The sequence below is a fragment of the Taeniopygia guttata genome, chromosome 2, assembly GCF_048771995.1.
Source record: "Taeniopygia guttata chromosome 2, bTaeGut7.mat, whole genome shotgun sequence".
NCBI lineage: Eukaryota > Metazoa > Chordata > Aves > Passeriformes > Estrildidae > Taeniopygia > Taeniopygia guttata.
The window spans coordinates 116287650-116305242 of NC_133026.1; the positions used below are offsets into that span (position 1 = coordinate 116287650).

The 17593-nt window shown below is 37.8% G+C and overlaps 1 long non-coding RNA gene across 1 annotated transcript in view; it reads left to right on the forward strand.

Annotated features, from left to right (window-relative positions):
• The first annotated feature begins 12481 nt into the window (after positions 1 to 12481).
• LOC115493901 (uncharacterized) overlaps positions 12482 to 17593 on the forward strand; it is a 48422-nt gene continuing 43310 nt past the window's right edge. The window contains exons 1-2 of the long non-coding RNA XR_003958880.4: positions 12482 to 13003; positions 13933 to 14014. This is a non-coding gene — a long non-coding RNA (uncharacterized lncRNA). The remainder of the gene's footprint in view (positions 13004 to 13932; positions 14015 to 17593) is intronic.

Genomic DNA, 17593 nt, shown 5'->3' on the forward strand with positions numbered 1-17593 from the left:
TACTCGGTTTCTCAATTTTTTTTTGTTTCATTGTGCCAATGTTGAGGTGTTTTTCCCTGTTTGAAAATATTTTGAGAAAAGTACTTTGGTCCATGGAGTTGACATGTTGATAACCATGTTGAGATGATTTTTGTTAGAACCATGCAACAAGAGCTTTAGAATACATAGTAAACGGGCCAGTTCTATAGTAATTTTTAACCTCTAAAGAGTATATCTTCTGTTTCAATCAGTATAGCAACACATTCTGTCTGCTGGAAGAGAATACTGAAAAACTTGAGGGTGTATTGACTGTACAAATTACTGAACAACCTGTACCAAACTCCAGGGATAGCTTTCCCTTTTTAGAGCAGCGATGTCAAAGTCAGATATCTTATAGCTTAAAATAGCAGTAGCACATATTATTTGAACATGTTTCATGTCTTACTGTCCAACACAGATGTTTATATTGTGTTTCAAGTCCTTTATTTACAGATTTTGGCAGTCCAAGTTCTGGAGCTTAAGTAGCAAAGGTTTGTCTTTAATACAGATGATTTTGCTGACTTTCGCTTTCTCATTTCTTAAGCTCTTTGCACTCTTACAATCATGCAAACACAAGAAGTTCAGTGCACACTTCTTACTCATCATTTTAAATATTGTTAAGAGACTGCAGAGTAGCAGATAGGAATCTTAATTTTTACTGCCAGTTATCTGAAAGCTCGAAAGGGAGGCTACTCCTGTATTTTGGAGTAAAGATGCAATGTCAGTTAAATGTTAGATGTGTCATAAATAGCAAGTGGGAAAAGGGAGGGATAAGCCAAGTGCATATTGTAAGAGGAGACTAGGAGACAAAGGTTTCAAGCTCAATCCCTATGAAATTTGGCTTCAGCCCAAAAATTACTGCTTCCATGTGTATCTGTTTCTTACTAACAGGTTTTATAGCTATTTGTTTCCCTCTGTGGGCTAATTTATTCGAGCTGTCATTGATCAGCTGAAGTGGCAAAGGTCAATGTAGTGAGTCCAAAGTATGTAAGTTCGTCTGTGATCTCTCAAGGTATCAGCATGTTTCTGCTTCTTTGTTACAAAAATATCTTACAAAAATTCCCAGAAGTTCCCAGTTACCAGAAAGCTAATGTTGGAGTCAAGTGTTCAGGAACTGATTGCATGTGCAACCCTAGTTTGCTTTCACTGCAGTATCCACATTTTTGCAGGCTTTGTTAATATTACCTGCCTTACCCCATGCCTTTTTTATTCTAATAGCATGAACACTGCTCTTATATTGAATCGGGTTTAGCCTCAAGTGGGTTCATCACTCTGTTGCAGGCTTTGAAAGCTGGAAAGATGAGACAGGATTGTGAGAGAAGGAGGTGATCACATTTAGAGAGCTGTGACAGTTCTTACACTGTTTCAGGATCATTACCAAATCTACAAATAGAAGAGTTTGATTGCTGATGGTGTTAGTCATGTTGTGACCGATTTGCTGGCTGCTGAGAGTTTAGTATGTGCAGCTGAAATTAAAAGGAATTTTATGTCCGTATAAAGTACTGTAAAAATAGTATATAACATTGTAAAATCAGCTGTGGAGTGCTGTATTAGTTAATGGACATGTGAAGCTTCTAATCTTCAGCTTCCTTATGCACAAGTTCTTTTCCTCCAGAAAGAAAAGGAATGGTGCTTATTATCTCAAATAAATGTAGAAATGCCTTTATTTGGTCTGATTTTTCAATACGGTGAAGGTTTTACAATGGTTGCTTTCTAACTTGCTAATGGAGGAGTCAGTGGAACCCCTGTACTGTTCCTGATGCCTCCTCATTTGTGCCAGTCTTTGTTTTCCTGTGATCCAATCTGAGCCAGTTCAAGCCATTTTCTGCTGCTTTAAGGGTTTTCTAGTTCTCTGTGATGTTAGGTGTTTAGAAGGGAGATGGTGGGAGGGTAAAAAAGAGATTTGTTCTTTCAGAAGCAGGTACCCACTGTTGAATTGCTTAGCTGCACTACAACTACGCATCTGGCGTTGGTGAGACAGAGATGCAGTAGAATATTTAAAAGTGGGAAAGGTTCCCCAGGGGAAAAAAAAGACCAAAATCAATTCTGTTTCCGGTGTAAGATTTTGGTAGTGTACAAGTGAGATATGATGTTGTCATACATTTAGTGATACGAGGAAGAGAGAGTAAATGCTGAGTATTCTCCATTTTGATTACTTCTTCCAGTCTGAGGAGGCCTAAGAGTTGCCATAGAAAATTGCTGTAGAAAAGCTTGTCCTACCAACACAAGTGGGAAAAACTAAGATTGTAAGAGTTTTGCTCACCTTTGAGCATCTGACTTTGTAACATCAGCATCTTTCATGTAGTGTTTTTGATAATTGACAGGAATAATTTCTGTCAGTTGAACGTGCACATTGCTTGCTTAAGGAAAACATGAGCACTACTTTATTTTGAGGGACTTGGATTGAGAAAAAGTTAATATTCATAACTAGACAAATTTTATTTCTTCAGGTATTTTGTTATTCTGTGCTTAATTTATGAAGTACTGACTTCTCTACATCCTCTTTCTGCTTTTTTTCTTTTTGGCTACTCTGGCAGTTTCAATGTTCACTGTCTGCAAAATGTAGATGCAAAAGCCCCTTGCCAAAGTTATTCCAGACAAATCTATGGCACCAAACAAAAGATAAGTTGAGGTAAAGTGCAGGTAATGTAATATTTGGGTGGAAGCATCTTAAATATTTTTCATTGTTTAGTCCAAGTTCTATTTTGAAGTTGCTTTCTATTTCATAGGAGAATTAGCACACTCAAAGTATATTTACAGAATGGATCACATTGGAAGGGACCACAGTGGAGACATCTGGCCCAACCTTCCTGTGTGATCAACCTAGAAAATTCCTAATTAAATCAGTGCAGTTTTCCTAGCTGAACCTGATTTGAAGCAACAGGGTTTTGAATTCTTTAAGTTGCAGTTACCTAAATTTTTCAGAATTACCAGTGACTTTCACCATAAAGATTTTTACATACTTCATCTGATTCTAGTGCAGTGAAAATCCAGTGGAGACAGTCTTTGAATTTTCTCCAGCACTTTTTTAAAAATTCATAATTCTAGGCATTCAAATGCAAACCCCCTTTAGGAGTGGCTTTGCAAAGCCATTTCTACTAATTTTTCTTTCTATTTAGTTAAGGAAATACACAAAGATTTTCAGTATCTTGTTTATCCTTTCGTTGGGTGAAGAGCCATGTAATTTACTGATAAATCAAGAGAGATCGAGAGAGTGGTTCTTTCCCATCTAGGTGTAGCAAACTTGGTTTCAATTTTGTGGGGTTTTTTTTGGGTTTTTTTGTTTGTTTGTTTTTGTACCATTACAGTGTGGTGACATAGATGAGTTTTTTAACACGAGAGTTGACCATTGGATCTTATTTAATATGTTTGAAAGTTTCCTCAGAAGCAACCTGTTCACATCCTTTGTTGTTCTATTTTTCACGTGATACATTTAGTGTGGTTCAGCATGGGAGAGGAAAGAATTTCTCTGTGGGTCACAGGAATTCTAATTAGTTTGGTCTCATATACAAATACTGGTGTACAGCTGGCAGACTTTCCTCAAAGCATCTGTTCTATTCTGTCCTACTTTACATATTTTAATAAAGTGCATTTTAATATGATGAATATGAACTTTCAGTTCACAAATTTAAATTTGTATCTAGTCCAGGCTTTCAACATTTCTTGTCTCATAATAATATGAAGCATTCTTATTAATGATATTGTCAATGTCCAGGGTTCTTTAAGCAAAATAATAATAAAATTTGCTGCTTATTAATATTAGGAGGTGCCTAATGTTTGTGTTATCTGTTATTTTCTCTCTTTGTCCTACATGCAAGTGAAAATACAACAAACAGGAATCATTGACCAGTTGGATGTCTTCTCCAATCAATTTAGCTATGTGTTTAACAATAAACTTGTTCTGCCACACTGCAGGCAGAGTGCAGATGGGTGGGTCTTCACGTTCTTCCTCCAGCAGTCAAGTCTCAGTTAAATGATTCATGAGGCAGTGGATTTCTTTTTCCCATCTAAGTAATCACTCCTTTCTAGTTTCCTACCCTTTCTGTGAAAACTCCACTGGGTATGTCTGCCAGCTGTTGCCTTTGAATGTCCATAAGGGAAGCCTGGCTTTGGATGCTGTTTTCATAATCTAGAAAAAAGTTCCTGATTTCACTTGTTTCTTTCTCTGGAGAGAGGAAGTCTTCTGACTGAGTTTAGCTTGTCTCAGTCTGCCTTGTTTGCCCCAATATGGATCGAGAAATACTGCTTTTATAACTGGATTCATTCAGTCTCCTATGTGGTGTATGCCATTTTTTAAAGTTAACTGCAGCATTTTCCTTCAGAAGGTAGAAACAAACAGTATTTCATTGGAATTTAAGGACACGGTAATTAAAATACAAGGGTCCACTTTGGAGTGTTCTTCTGAGGTTCAGTGCTGGTGATAACCAAAATGTTCACAGTAAGAGTTTACAAGCTGTTTGCATATCCTATGTGCATTTGCACTTGTCATCTTAACATCCTTTGCCTGTTAAATTAGTTTGTAACTCTTGAGAAATTTAATTTTTTTATTGTTGCTTTGAATTTCATCCACTCTGGCATACCATAACTTTTCATCTGCCTGCACAAGTTTATGTGCATCTTGGGAATGACGTGGATGTTCATGTAAAATGAAATAAGATACTCTAGATCAATGACTGTATTTAAGTTGAACTTATGGACTTCCAAATGCACAAGCTCTCTTGATTTGTGCCTTCTTATGTGAAGCATTACACTTTCATCTTGAGCTCTGAATTTACACATCCTTTCTTTCCTGTTCTGCAAACATCTGAAAGAACCTCAGATGTTAAAAAATAATTCTCTCTTCATGCTTAGTCCAGGAATAAAAATTTCCAAACTAAGCATTTGAGCAAGCTAAATGGCGGTTTAGCTTTAGTTTGAGCTAAGCTATTACATTTCAGCAAAGAGGTGAGATTAAAGGTTGTGGATCATTCATTACCTACTGTAATTGTATATCTGCTGTTAAAAAAAATGCTGAAATTCTATTTTGCAAGCATTAATAGATGCAGCTGCTGTTCAGTGTTACCCAAGAATCCTAACAGGATTTGCATCAGTTTGGATTAGCAGCTTTGTGAAATAGATGGTGAGAGCACTGGGATCTCTTCTTACAGAAATAAAGAATAGTTAAATTGGTTAAAATTCAGATGTTTGCGATGTGTGACTGAAATACATTGGATGTTAAATCTATCCCTCTTCTCATAGTTACCTGGAAAACATGGCTACTAAATGTTTAGCATAATTTTTTTTTAATTTAAATTGGCTACCTGTTTGTTTTCAGCTGCTTAACTGATTTGCAGCTCAGTTCTCATGAGATGCTTCACTGGGTCTTGTGAGTGTGGTGCTTCATCAGAATATGTGTAAAACTGTATTTAATTTTGTCAAGTTAATGTAATTGCTATTAACTTGATCTGTATTCCATCCAACTTCATATTTGATGATAATGCTTGGTCTTTCAGTTGTATTGATCTTTAATTTCAAGAATATCACATGCAGAACAATTCAGATAATTTTTTTAGTTACTGAAATTTTTGCTTATTTTAAATGTTAATAAATAACTGTCATTATTATGCTCTTTGGGTTGCTGGTGAGTATTGATGGTTTTTTTGAAAACAAAGTCAAAGATGGAGACAGGAATGCTTGTCTTGGCAAGTAGATGAAATGCTGGAATACTGAAGAGAACTCACAGCTGTATGAGACAAAAGATATTAAAAAGCCAAGAGAGTTTTGTAAAGTTGGTCTTCAGTCTTATTTCAATGTAGCTGGAAGAATCTTTTGAACAAATAATTAAAATTAAGTACGTTCACAGGGTCCAGTTGAATTCCTAAACTGGTCTGCATGCAGCAAGTTTTTTATTCTATTTTTTTCCCGCCCATTTATCTCATCTCTTTTGCTTTTTACTTTGCATTATGATTTTGCTCTTGGTCTTATATTAGTTTACAGTCTTACCTTGCTTTCCAGTAAAAAGTTCCCTGATTAATCCTTTCTTTTAGTAAGCAGTGTATTTTGCAAGACTTGGAATGTTAGTTTTGTTTGGAGCATTGGCTGTTCCCCTGTCCCAGATCATTGCTGCTGCGCTAGGCTTAGCCTCCCATGGTCAGTAACATTTCTATTCCTACTTTTGTTGGTTATCGGAAGAAGTTACTCAGTTACTAGTTTTTCTGAGAATAATAGTTGGAGGAGGCTATAGAGATGGGTTGCATCATTTTTATTCTCATGCTGATTAAATGACAAGACAATGAAAAATGAGCTTTACATTCAAAAAATGTTGTCCCACACAAGCTATGTCTTGAACACTTTGCAGCTTAACTTTCTATTTAGTTTTCTCTGTGCCAAATCTGTTTTAATGGTGTTCAAGACTTTTTAGGTGGACTGAAAAAGTTTGTAGTGCTGCTTTTCTGTAGCATTACAAAATGATGGAGTTTCTCACTTACTGTCTTTATATCTAAGAGTAAGGTTGCAGCTGAGGAACTTAAGTCTTATTCAGTGAACCTGCCTGCTTGCTTTGTCTGCAACAGAAATTTCACGTGGAAGGACGCCATGACTTTCTACCTTCTTGTGGTGTTTTTCTCTCATTCCTTGCAATTCAATTAATCATAACTATGGTATGTAAAAGAGCAATGAGCTGTTGGTGTATTTGGGTGAAACAAGTGGGAGGGGTAATGGGAAATCTTTCAAAAAAATTTGAAACAGATGAATCGTGTGGTATTTTCAACTATAAGGAGCAAATACACCAACAAAGCCTAAGGTTAAAGGAAGTGGAGGAAATGCTGTCCAGATGTGCAGTTTTGCTATACATTTGCATGTAGGTTCAGTATGGAGCTAAGCTCCTCCTAGGAGTTTTGGGTATATTTGGTGCTTGTTGGGGCCTTTTTATAAATGAAGGAGTTTCTGACCTTAAATCTACAGTTCTAATGATTAATAAGAATAAAAATCTGGGGTGTTTTGGTTTTTTTTTTCACTGGGGAAACGTTATTTTTTTTTTAAGTCAGAAGGTACTTTTCCTTGTCTACATGTCCATCTAAAAAACCCTCAGAAAGACATACCAGCAGTGCAGGAAAAAGTTTGTGTAGTGCAGACAAGTGAACAATTAGCTGTGAGTTTATGAGCTCAGGGGCAATCTCCCAGACCATAAAGTGGTGTGCAAAGAGAAGCTGAGACTGAGGCACTGGTGCCTGCATGACCCTGGAAGATAATGCAGCTCACTTTGCAAGATAAGCCTGTGAAAGGAGACTTGGAACGGGTTAAGCCCATGTCAGAGATCTGATCAAATAACTTGCTGATTTTTGCAATTTTTTTTTCTCAAAAGTTAAGGTACCACTAAGGCACAGACACTAGAGACCCCAGGTGAGACCATCCCTGCTGCAGAGTATTTGCTTTCCCTGAGCATTGGGGAAAAAAACTATCCTCTGACTACAGACTGGCAGTTAATGGTTTGATGAAGCACTGGGATAATGGTGTGCCCAGAGCAGAATAGCTGCGTACTGTGCTGTGCCTTTAAGTCATTCAGTATAAGAAGATTTATTTAAATAAATGAGCTATTTTTTCTTAAATTCTGGCATCAAAATACTGCTAGAGAAAGAGGAATTTATATTCACTTGGCAGTCAAATGATAATCTTGAATGTGATATTTTAAATCTTTTATTTCTGCAAACATTGGTGTGCACAAATTTCTCCACTTTGTATTTTTTGAGAAACAGGTCCTCAACTAGAATGCACAAATGTAGTACAGTAATTCTTACATTTCTACTTAGTCAACCACCAGCAGGCATAAACTCATCTATATTTAACTGATAATATGATAATCCTATTATAATAAATCACATTTTCTACAGGAGACTTGAAGGACATGCAAAGGGTGAGATGCTTTAGACTTCACAAATGGATGTCATTGGACTTAAACGCTTCTAAATAAAACTGAGGAAATGGGGATAGTGGAAAGAAGAATGTGCTGACAGCAAATATTTGTGTGTGTGTAGTGGGAAAAAGGTTAAATAGAAGTCAATAGTGGTGGGATACATGGAAATCTTAGGGAAAGGACCATGAAGATAAGAGTGTTAGGGACTGAAAAGGGTTTAATGATGAGGTACAGTTTGAGCCAATGATAAAAAATGCGCACAAATGGCTGCAAATGGGTCTTTAAATAAAATCATTGATAATAATTAAGGACTTTTGAGTCTAGAGTTTGATCTGGGAGAAACAATTGTAGTACAAGTATTCCATCACAGTAGGAGGGAAGAGGTGGAAATACCTGAGCATGCTCCCAGGATGGCTGCAGTTCTCTGCTGGTTGCACCTTTCCTCACAAAGGTAAGAGCTTGACCTCGAGTAACATCTGCCTGAGGAAGGAAGTCAAAAGGGAGACATCCAGGTTGGTAAGTAATTTACCCTCTGATCTGCTAGCAAATTTTAAAGAAGGATGATCTCTGTGCAGCTTTTCAAAGAGAAGAACTGCTGAGTCTTAAGGGAGACTAAACCTCTGAGTATGAAATTTCTCGGGAGAGGTTTAAGATTAGGTTTTAGCCTTCCCCTGTCATCTCTCTCACATCACGAATAATAAAAGGCTCATTGTTGGCAGATTTGGATCCAGTTTTGTAGGTCTCTGCAATCTGTGTGGAATGCTCTGATATTGCAGAGAGTTTTGAGGCCATGTTCTTTTTAATCACAAAGCTTCACAGACTTATGATGAGCCCAAAGTCCTTGGCTAGTAATGTCACAAAGACTAATACCCAATACAGATCAAATTAAAATCTTCCTGTAATTTTGAAACAAAAAAGCATGCCTGTATTGGCATCTTCTATCCCAATAGCTAAAGAAATGCGCCAAAACATTGGATGAAAAAATGATGTATTAAATTGCACAGTGTCCATTGTTTTTCATTATTCTTTCTAAATCAAATTACTCTCAACATTTTTTGTTATTCAGTGTTAATAACATTATGCTCAAAGAAGAGTATAAAAATAGGTGCATGAAATATGTAAATAAAACTTAATGTCTTTCCTTTTTTTTTGCTTATTTGTTAGCTTCCCCGAACTAGGATCCGGAATGTATGAAAATACTTCAGTCCTAGGTTTTAATAAAGTCAAGGAGTTTGTTGCAAAAATATTTTTAAAACTTTAATTCAGCCTTTTTCGCAGTTGTTTTTTACAATTAATAAGAATCCATATGAGAGTTGGACCAAAATTCTGGCTAATCTGATACTCTGACCATAACCAATCATGAGAACAAGAAGAGTCGTGTGAGAGCAAGGAAAGAAGCTGCCCCCAGGATGCTCACCTAACCTCCAGTTTACTGAGACTTTCTGAATCAAGACCCTTCCTGCATATTTAGTTCATTGAATTATTTCAGTTGCTTTATGGTTTGTGGATTACCTAAATAGTTGCTCAACACAACTCGAATAGACTCAAAAAGCTTTTAAATAAAGGAAAATTCTGTAGCAAAATGTATTTTTTAAAAAAATTGTATCATCTACAGTAGCAATATTGATTCATTTGAGAGCCAAGAACAAAAAAGTCCACTGAGATCTCGCTTAAAAGGACAATGTTAAGCATGGTTTTTCTTTTCAATGTTAAGCATGTTAAAAAGAAACCTTAGCCAAATATGAAAAATTATCAAGATGATAAATGGCATGTTATTCTACAGGCAAAATAGCATTTACATAGCAAGATTAAATCTAGGCTGCACTTGATAGAAATGTGGTTGGAAAGTTTCTGTTACTAGGTGTGTCTAGAAGGGCTATGCACAGACTTTTCACACTCTGTTTTCCCTTGGAAAAATACCTCATTGTTCCAGCAATGTTACCTTTGGAGCATTTGGCCAAAGTTTCCATCTTTATATGCATTTGATATTACAGAGGAAGCATTCTAAAGCAACCTACAGGAGAACTAAATATAGGAGTTAGATGGGGGCAGGTGCTGCACTCCCACTGAATCAAGTGCTTCTGTCCCTGTACAAAGACAAAATGTACTTTATGTAAGGTTAGTTATTGGTTTGGGTTTCTTCTTCCCTATAGATTCCTTACATCATGCTCAGGCTGGGGCCTAGGCATACTGGCATAGGAAAACCTGCTCCCAGGTGAAAGTTGGGTCCTTTGCTTTCTCAAGTAATTACTTGAGAAAATACTTCCTGAAATAAAGTGCTTACACATCCAGGTTTTCCTCCCAGGAGCTTCTTTTCCCAGGCAGGGGTGAGATTCTGCTGGGTATTGCCTCTTTTATTCTACAGATTTTACCCTGAGTATTCATATTTCTTTTTTCTTTTCTTCAGCTCAGGGTAGAGCACTTTTGTAAGAGATTGAATTTCAAGTGTACTGTAATTTACACAGAGCTCAGATTATTTTACTGCCACTATAGAGAGTTAGTATTTGTGAAAGAAAACAGTTAGGATGGAAAAAGTCCTTTTTATACATTGTGGTCATTGGTTGTTACCTGTGCAAGTGCAGATCTAGTTGTCAGCTGTGTCAGGCACCTCTGCTGCCTGTGTGCTGACCTCTGCAGCACAGTTCTGGCCCAGAGCGTTGCTACTTGGATTGTTCTCAACCAGCTCAGCAGTACCCCTGGACTGCTGCAGGTTTCTGACTCACAGCTGGATCACACCTGGGAAGTTCAAAGAAGGATCAGTTCAAATCCACTGGGTGAGCAAGCAAAAAGATACATCTGACTTAGTCAGTGTGTCTGCAATGGGGTTGAAATTAGAAGATTTGCCTTAAATTCATGGCTTAACAGCATTACAGAAAAGGAGGGGATAGGGGTTTTGGTGCTTCAGACCTTCTGTAGAATAGTAAACATCTTTAACCTTCATGCTATGGTTTCATGTCAGTAGTGTGGGTGCTCCTTTACCAAGGAATAAATTAACTAAGCATGCAAATACCATTAAGTTTAACAAGCTTCTTTTGTTTCAGGCTTTCTGACACTTAGTTGATCCCAAGTCAGGATAATTATTCCAGCTCTGTAGGCAGAGTCTGGAATAAATGCAAGAGGAGCTTTGAGAGGCTGTGTTCTCTCCTCTGTCTAAAAAAGCACAGAGAATAGGATTGATCACTGCTTCCATTAACTAATTGTATTCATCTCCTACCCTCTTGATTTCCAGCATCAAATACAGTGAAGTGACAGGTTTAAATGTGCCAAATAGTTGGGTGGGTTTTTTTGGTTTTTTTTGTTTTTTTTTTTTCTCTCTGTAGTATCAGCAATTCTTATATGAAAATTGCTCCTTCCAAGCCTGCCAGTCTGGAAAGTACTACAAGTAATCAAGTAATGCCAGTAAACCAGAAAGCTTGTAGCAGTTGGGCCCAACTCAAGGAAAGGAAGATCCAGCTTCTTACAAACATGAGAGTAAAAAGATTTAATCTGGAGGGTATGTAATACATAGAGCACTCTTATAACTGTGTCTTTGATAACACAAAATTCCCTACAAGGGTAATTCTTTAGTGTTTTTTGGACATTCTGCTAAGCTTTTTCCCCTGATACTGGTATGCAGTATCTGCCTCCAAGAAGCTGATTAAATAATTTATACTTGCAGTCTAGGTGAGTAAGACCACCCTGACATTCAATGGGTATGGACTTTTTTAGCAAAGAACCATCATTGCAAGCTGAAGCATTGGAGCGGTCTTAATATTATTTGGGCAGATTTTATTTGGACTATTTCAAAAGCCCTTTCAGATTTTATTTTGTCAGATTAGGGTGGTATAGCTCCAAGTTAAATCTGGGATGTTATAAGTATTAACTGTATTTGGATGGGTAGAATTTAAGGTTGAGCCTAGCCTAGCAAAATGAAAGCAAAGCGATTTCAAGCTAAGAGGTTGTTACTAACAAATTAGAGTGTTTGTATGTCTTTACAAAATATAAACTAAGCTTCCCTCCTGCAGGTGAATTAGCCTATCACAGTAAAAAATGAGCTGGGAAAAAGTTGAAAAGAAAAGAACAGTTGAAATCTACAGGATGTTTTTGCACTGGCAAGGATATGGGAAGACTGGAAATGTGATGGGTTTCGGCATGTTTCCTGGAGGAAGGGGATTGAGTGCAGTGGGTATAATCTTTAGGCAGAATTAGGCTGTAGGTGTCAATGATACCCTGGCAGTTCAAGGAGAGGTTGTTTCTCAGCAGTTTAAATGCATCCTGGGTGAAAAGTGATGTGTACGGTGTGGGACATCCAGCGATCTCAGCTTTCACCACCAGATGAGTGAGGTGACTATTTCAGTGTGTACATCTGTGCTTGGTTTAGACAGGGTGCCACAAAAGCAGCAAGAACTCTGATGTGGAGAACCAATAGAGAAGGGTTATGGCTGGTCCTGGGCGTGACAGAAGCTGCTTAATTTAGAACCATGAGAGCATCCCTGTGTGCGAGGGATAAATATAGCTCCCGGTCTGAGAGGCATCGGGTTCAGAGCGGAAAGAAGACGGAGGCAATTGAGACAAATTCTGTGGCTAGTATGGAAATATTCTCTGCTGTCAGTCCATTAACCTCAGGCACCAAATCTACTTTCAGGGGGTGCTGAGGGACTGTCACTCAGCAGCATGTGCTTCTGCCAGGAAGCCACGGAGAGGGGAGCACTGCTGGGGGGGATGTCCCTCCTCAGCTGCCTGCCCCCATGCACTCTGTGCCTGGGAGGTGCTTCCACTGACTGGGAAGTGAAGTACTGAGGCGTTTTGCTTTTTCCTTAAATTTACACCTCAGTGTTCTCACCGAGCACTGCAGATTTTTATTATCCTCCCTTTTTGTACATTGCTGAGAATAAATTATATCCTCCAGAGTTCTTTATTCTTGTGTGAGGGCAGATCCTGGGGTCTCGTTTTGCTTCTTCTGAGTGATCTGTTGACTTCTGTGGCTTGGAGTTAGGTCCCTGATGGAGTATTTGTTGCTAAGCTTCCTACTGAGATGCTGAGAGGCAGACGAGTTGTTGTCAGCTGTGTGACAAGACACCCTGATATTGTGGCTTTGCTGCTCACCTGTGCCAGGTAATGACCATTATCTGTCCCTAGGGCCTGGCAAAGAGCAATCTAGAATGCTTGCCAAAGGCAGTACAGCTCTCCAGCTTGGTTAATGTGTTACGGAATATTTTTTATTTCAGCAGAAACATGTCCTCTCTCTAGGACTGTTCCCAGAGCTCTGATATATTTGTTACAGTTGTTTTGTTACAGATACAGTTGTTTCATGCAAAGTGGTCTGGCTTTGTTAGAGTCAAAATCCTAACCTATGCAGTTAAATCCAGATCAACCCAAAGCTGATTACAATTTTTTTAATGATGCTACATGTAGCTCCCATGCAAACGTGAAGGGATGTTACTTATTCCAGCCTTGATAAGCAAGCATTGAATTGCACTTTGAGAAATTTGCTTTTGGATAAAGGTTTCTTTGACTCTTTAGAAGCGGCACACTGTGTGACATTGTGAAAATACCAGATGTTCACTGACCAGGGAAGGAAAAAACTGTTTTAAAAAAGAATTTACAAATATAATGAAACTTCTAAGATGTGACAGCAGAGGGAGCCATTGAGATTTGGTTTATTTGGTTCTGTTTTAAAAGAAAAAAAAAAGTGACTTCAAGTTATAGAGCCCTATTCCCCTTCACATTTAACTGAATTAGACTGGGGGCTGTAAATCCATGCTAGTTTAATACATTTTGCACTGGTGCCACTTGTGGTATTGAGATGCTTCCAGATATTTGATTATATTAGTGTGCTGGGCACCTTCCTAAAGAATTTCTGGGAACACAACTGTGCAGCAAGCAATAACACTAGTGTGTCAAATGCATGAAGCCTCCACTGGAATGTGCAGTGTTATTTATTAAAATCAGAACTATAAATCTGTGCTATTTTTAATCTGTATCACTGGCATAATTTTTTATGTCTACTGATATTTCTTTCTACTGTTTTGTGTTTACTTCAGTCTGTATACTCCCATATGTTTGCACAGTGCCTGAAGCTGTGTGGGTTTTGTAAGAATGTTAACAGAAGTTCCTGAAAGCAAGGTATGTGTGCACAAAATGTTTTTCTGTATTTTCAGAAATCCTGTTAACTGATAGGCTGTGGCAATTGGCTAAGAAGAAAAATGAGTTCAAATCTTATTATTGATTCTCCCTATTACCCACTGGAAACAAACCACAGCAAAGAAATGGTAGCTCACAGTGCTGCATGGTGTCTGCACAAGCACTGAAGCACGTGGCTCCTGAATCAAACGATGCAGCACAAACTGTGGTGTGGGAGGGGAAAGTGGAGGGGGGAAGATGAAGTGAGCTGCCTACAGCAGATCGATGCCAGCTGAGGTTTTACTCCAGGCATCATAGCTGCTTTAAACCAGAGCTAGGTGATAAAGCTTGCACCTCTGTTCGCCATGCCTGCTGCATTTAGTTTGCATCAGGACTCTGCTATCATGCAATACCTGTTACCTAATGTTGAATCACAGCAGTAGGAGTTTCACATTATCCTTCATGATGATTCCCATGTAGTTACATCCTGAATGCACATCAGTCTTTAAAAACAGCTCTTCATCTTCAGTTCACAGGTGTGGTGGAGTTTTTGTGTTTTGGAGGTTTCTGTTCCTTTTGTGGTAGTCTTGTCTGTCTTTGTTGTTGGGGTTTTTTTTGTTGTTGTTTTTCTTTTTTTTTATTTTTTTGTGAAACATCTAAGATTCAATGCTGATTCAATGTTTGAACCCTCCTTCATGTACTTGAGGGGAGATATAAATTTCATTCTTATCTTAGTATCTCATCTACTCAATTGTTCTGGTGTACCTTCTAAAGCCACTGAATACTTGCTGACAAACATGGATATTGGAATGGACCTTGGACCTCAACACATTTTTTTTTTTAACATTTGCCTATATGGGCAGGGAGCAAGCAGATTTGTCTTTTTATCAAAAGATGCTGAAGGTTTTCCATATGAAGAGTGGAAACAGCTCTGTCCTTTAAATGATGGTGCATAGACATTTTTTGTGCACAAAATTCTGCATAGAGCTGTAATAGTTCAGTGCAGTTTACTTCTTTAATAATAATGGATTTAACTGGAGGTTGTTAGGCATCTGTGGAAGACAAAAATGCACTTGGAACTAAAGGCTTTGTTCTCAATTTAGCAAACCTAGACTTTTATACACACAACAAAAAAGAGAGTCCAGAGATTAAATACAAATGGAAGTGAGACTTCATGGACTGCTAAAAGACCTAACTGCAGCCAGGCAGGTTTATAATGTTTTCATGTTAGCACTGCTGCATCTATGCCACCTGTAGGACTCAACCCACCATGAGCAGGGACAAATTTGCCGACCTTATCACTTCTGTGTAGTAGCCACCTCCTAGTCCCAAAACATAGAAAATCAGATGGTAAACTAAGCTTCCAGAGATTTTAGACATAATGTGAGCTCTTTGAAGTACATTGTGTATTCACATCTGCTGTTTGCAACTTCCAGGTCCATCGAAAGCCGTTGTGGGGTAGACGAGATGAGGTATGAGCTGTGCACAGAGGTGGTGTGAAAAAAGGAGAGTTTTGAAGTCTTAATCCTTCTCTGCTTTCTCGTCTCTGGTCTTAGAGAGTCCCTATACCTGGGCTGCTCTCAGAGTAACCTGTGCCTCTGTGGTGCTGTGATGTGTTGCATCTGCATCTGGGCAGCCAAGGTCCTGCTTTTACCAGTTTCTGAGGTGCAGAAACAAGAATTCTGGCTTTTGAATTTTTTAAAAAATTGAATTAATTACCAATAGCTTGAGACTTTGGCTTATTAAAATTTAGAGTAAAGCAGAATGAGTAGTCTCTTCATTTTTTTTAATTTAGTAACTGCTACCGCTGTAACTTGACGGGATTTTGCATTGGACAGCAAAGAAGGAACAGTAAGCTCCTGTCCTTTTAAAGACTGATCCTTATGAAATCTAATAGCCACAATTTATCTGTGTTAGCAGATTTTCCACTGTTGTTCATTCAAAGGGATGAAAAAATCTGGGGACATTAAATTTTATGTTTAAAAAATAATCTTTTTTTTAACTGCACCCTAAGACAAGCTTTGAATCAAAATAAAAAAAAAATGTATTATGTATAGTAATTACATTCCAAATTCTGTTATACCAGCTAATTCTTTAATTGAGATTATCAATGTTTTACTTAAATGTATAATGCCTGAATTAAAGTATAATTTCAGAAATGTATTTTATTTTTTCAGAAGGCCACTGAGACCTTTTATGAGTCATTACAGATATTCCTAATCTCCTTAATGTTTTTATTTTGAATTTTTTCTAATATTAACAAAATGAGATTTGCAAAAGAAAATATTTTTTTTCTTTAATCTTATGTTGTAAGTTTATGGCATGAGAGACTTTTAAACTAAAACTAAAGCTTTATGCAATCCTTATGGGTTGTTTTTCACTCTCATTCCCACTCATTCATTCAGATTATCCATTTGTTTCTGAAAGGCTGGCCATGTTAGTGTCTTCCTAGAAAAATTATGGCTATCATTCTTTGTTTATGGATCCTTACAGTTGATTTGAAACAGCTCCTGAGTTTAAAATGCAGATATCTATTAATGTAGTGTTATAGGAACTTACAATTAATTTAAATATGTAAGTATAAAAAAAATTTTAAAAATAGGAGAAAAGAAGGCCAAGGACTTTGGATAGCTGTTTTTAAAAACATTTGTGTTAATATGCACATTTCCAGCATGCAGTATTAACCTCTCTCTCACTTCAGTTTTGTTTCTATCATTCTCTATTTTCTGCAATCTAATAATGGCATTCTTAATTCCTAGACACAGCAGCAAATGAAAGCAGGGGCACCCTGGCATGTCTGTCCACTGTAATTACTTTCTTAAGATTTTTTTGCTTTAGTGATGGGTTGACCTTCTGAAGTTCCAGCTGTCATGTAGTAATATACATGACAACATGGTATTATATGCTATAGCAACCTTCAGCATCCCATATGTACTTGTCCTTCATGATTGCCATTCACAATTCACATGTCTGGAGACTTCTCAGTTACAGGTGCTGAAATTATGAAGTAGATGCAGAAACTCTGTCACTTCTTGCAAATGTAAAGTCTGACCTTCATAGCTGTACTCTGCCATTGGAGCCAGAGATAAACAACTCATCTTGTTGGCACTTTTATTCCTGTGGGCAGATGTACACTCATGAGATCATCAGATTGAAGTCACTCTATGAACTCTGACAACTTAACTGCTCATTGGGAAAGCTTTAAAAAGAAATGACAAAGCAAACAAACAACTGAGCAAACCACAGCTTGTGGTTGTGTTTGGGATAATATGGCTTGGTGTCACACATGGAGGTTCCAGTCCCCTGCACAGTGTGGTCCCTCATGGAAGCACACACCTCTCTGGTGTGGAAACAGTGGGCTCTTGTGTGGATATTGATCTGTGGCTGGCTGTTAGGTGTTTGAGACAGAGCTTCAAGCCTGAACTAGAATGTTCCTCTGAGGACTGGAGACCTGTGTTGCTCCTCAGGAAGGCTGAGAGCTCCCCTGTGCCATTGATATCAAAGGTTACTGATGCCTGCAACTAAATTTCTCAGAGGTTATTACTCAGGCCATGTAATTTTTTATATCCTACAACTGTAATG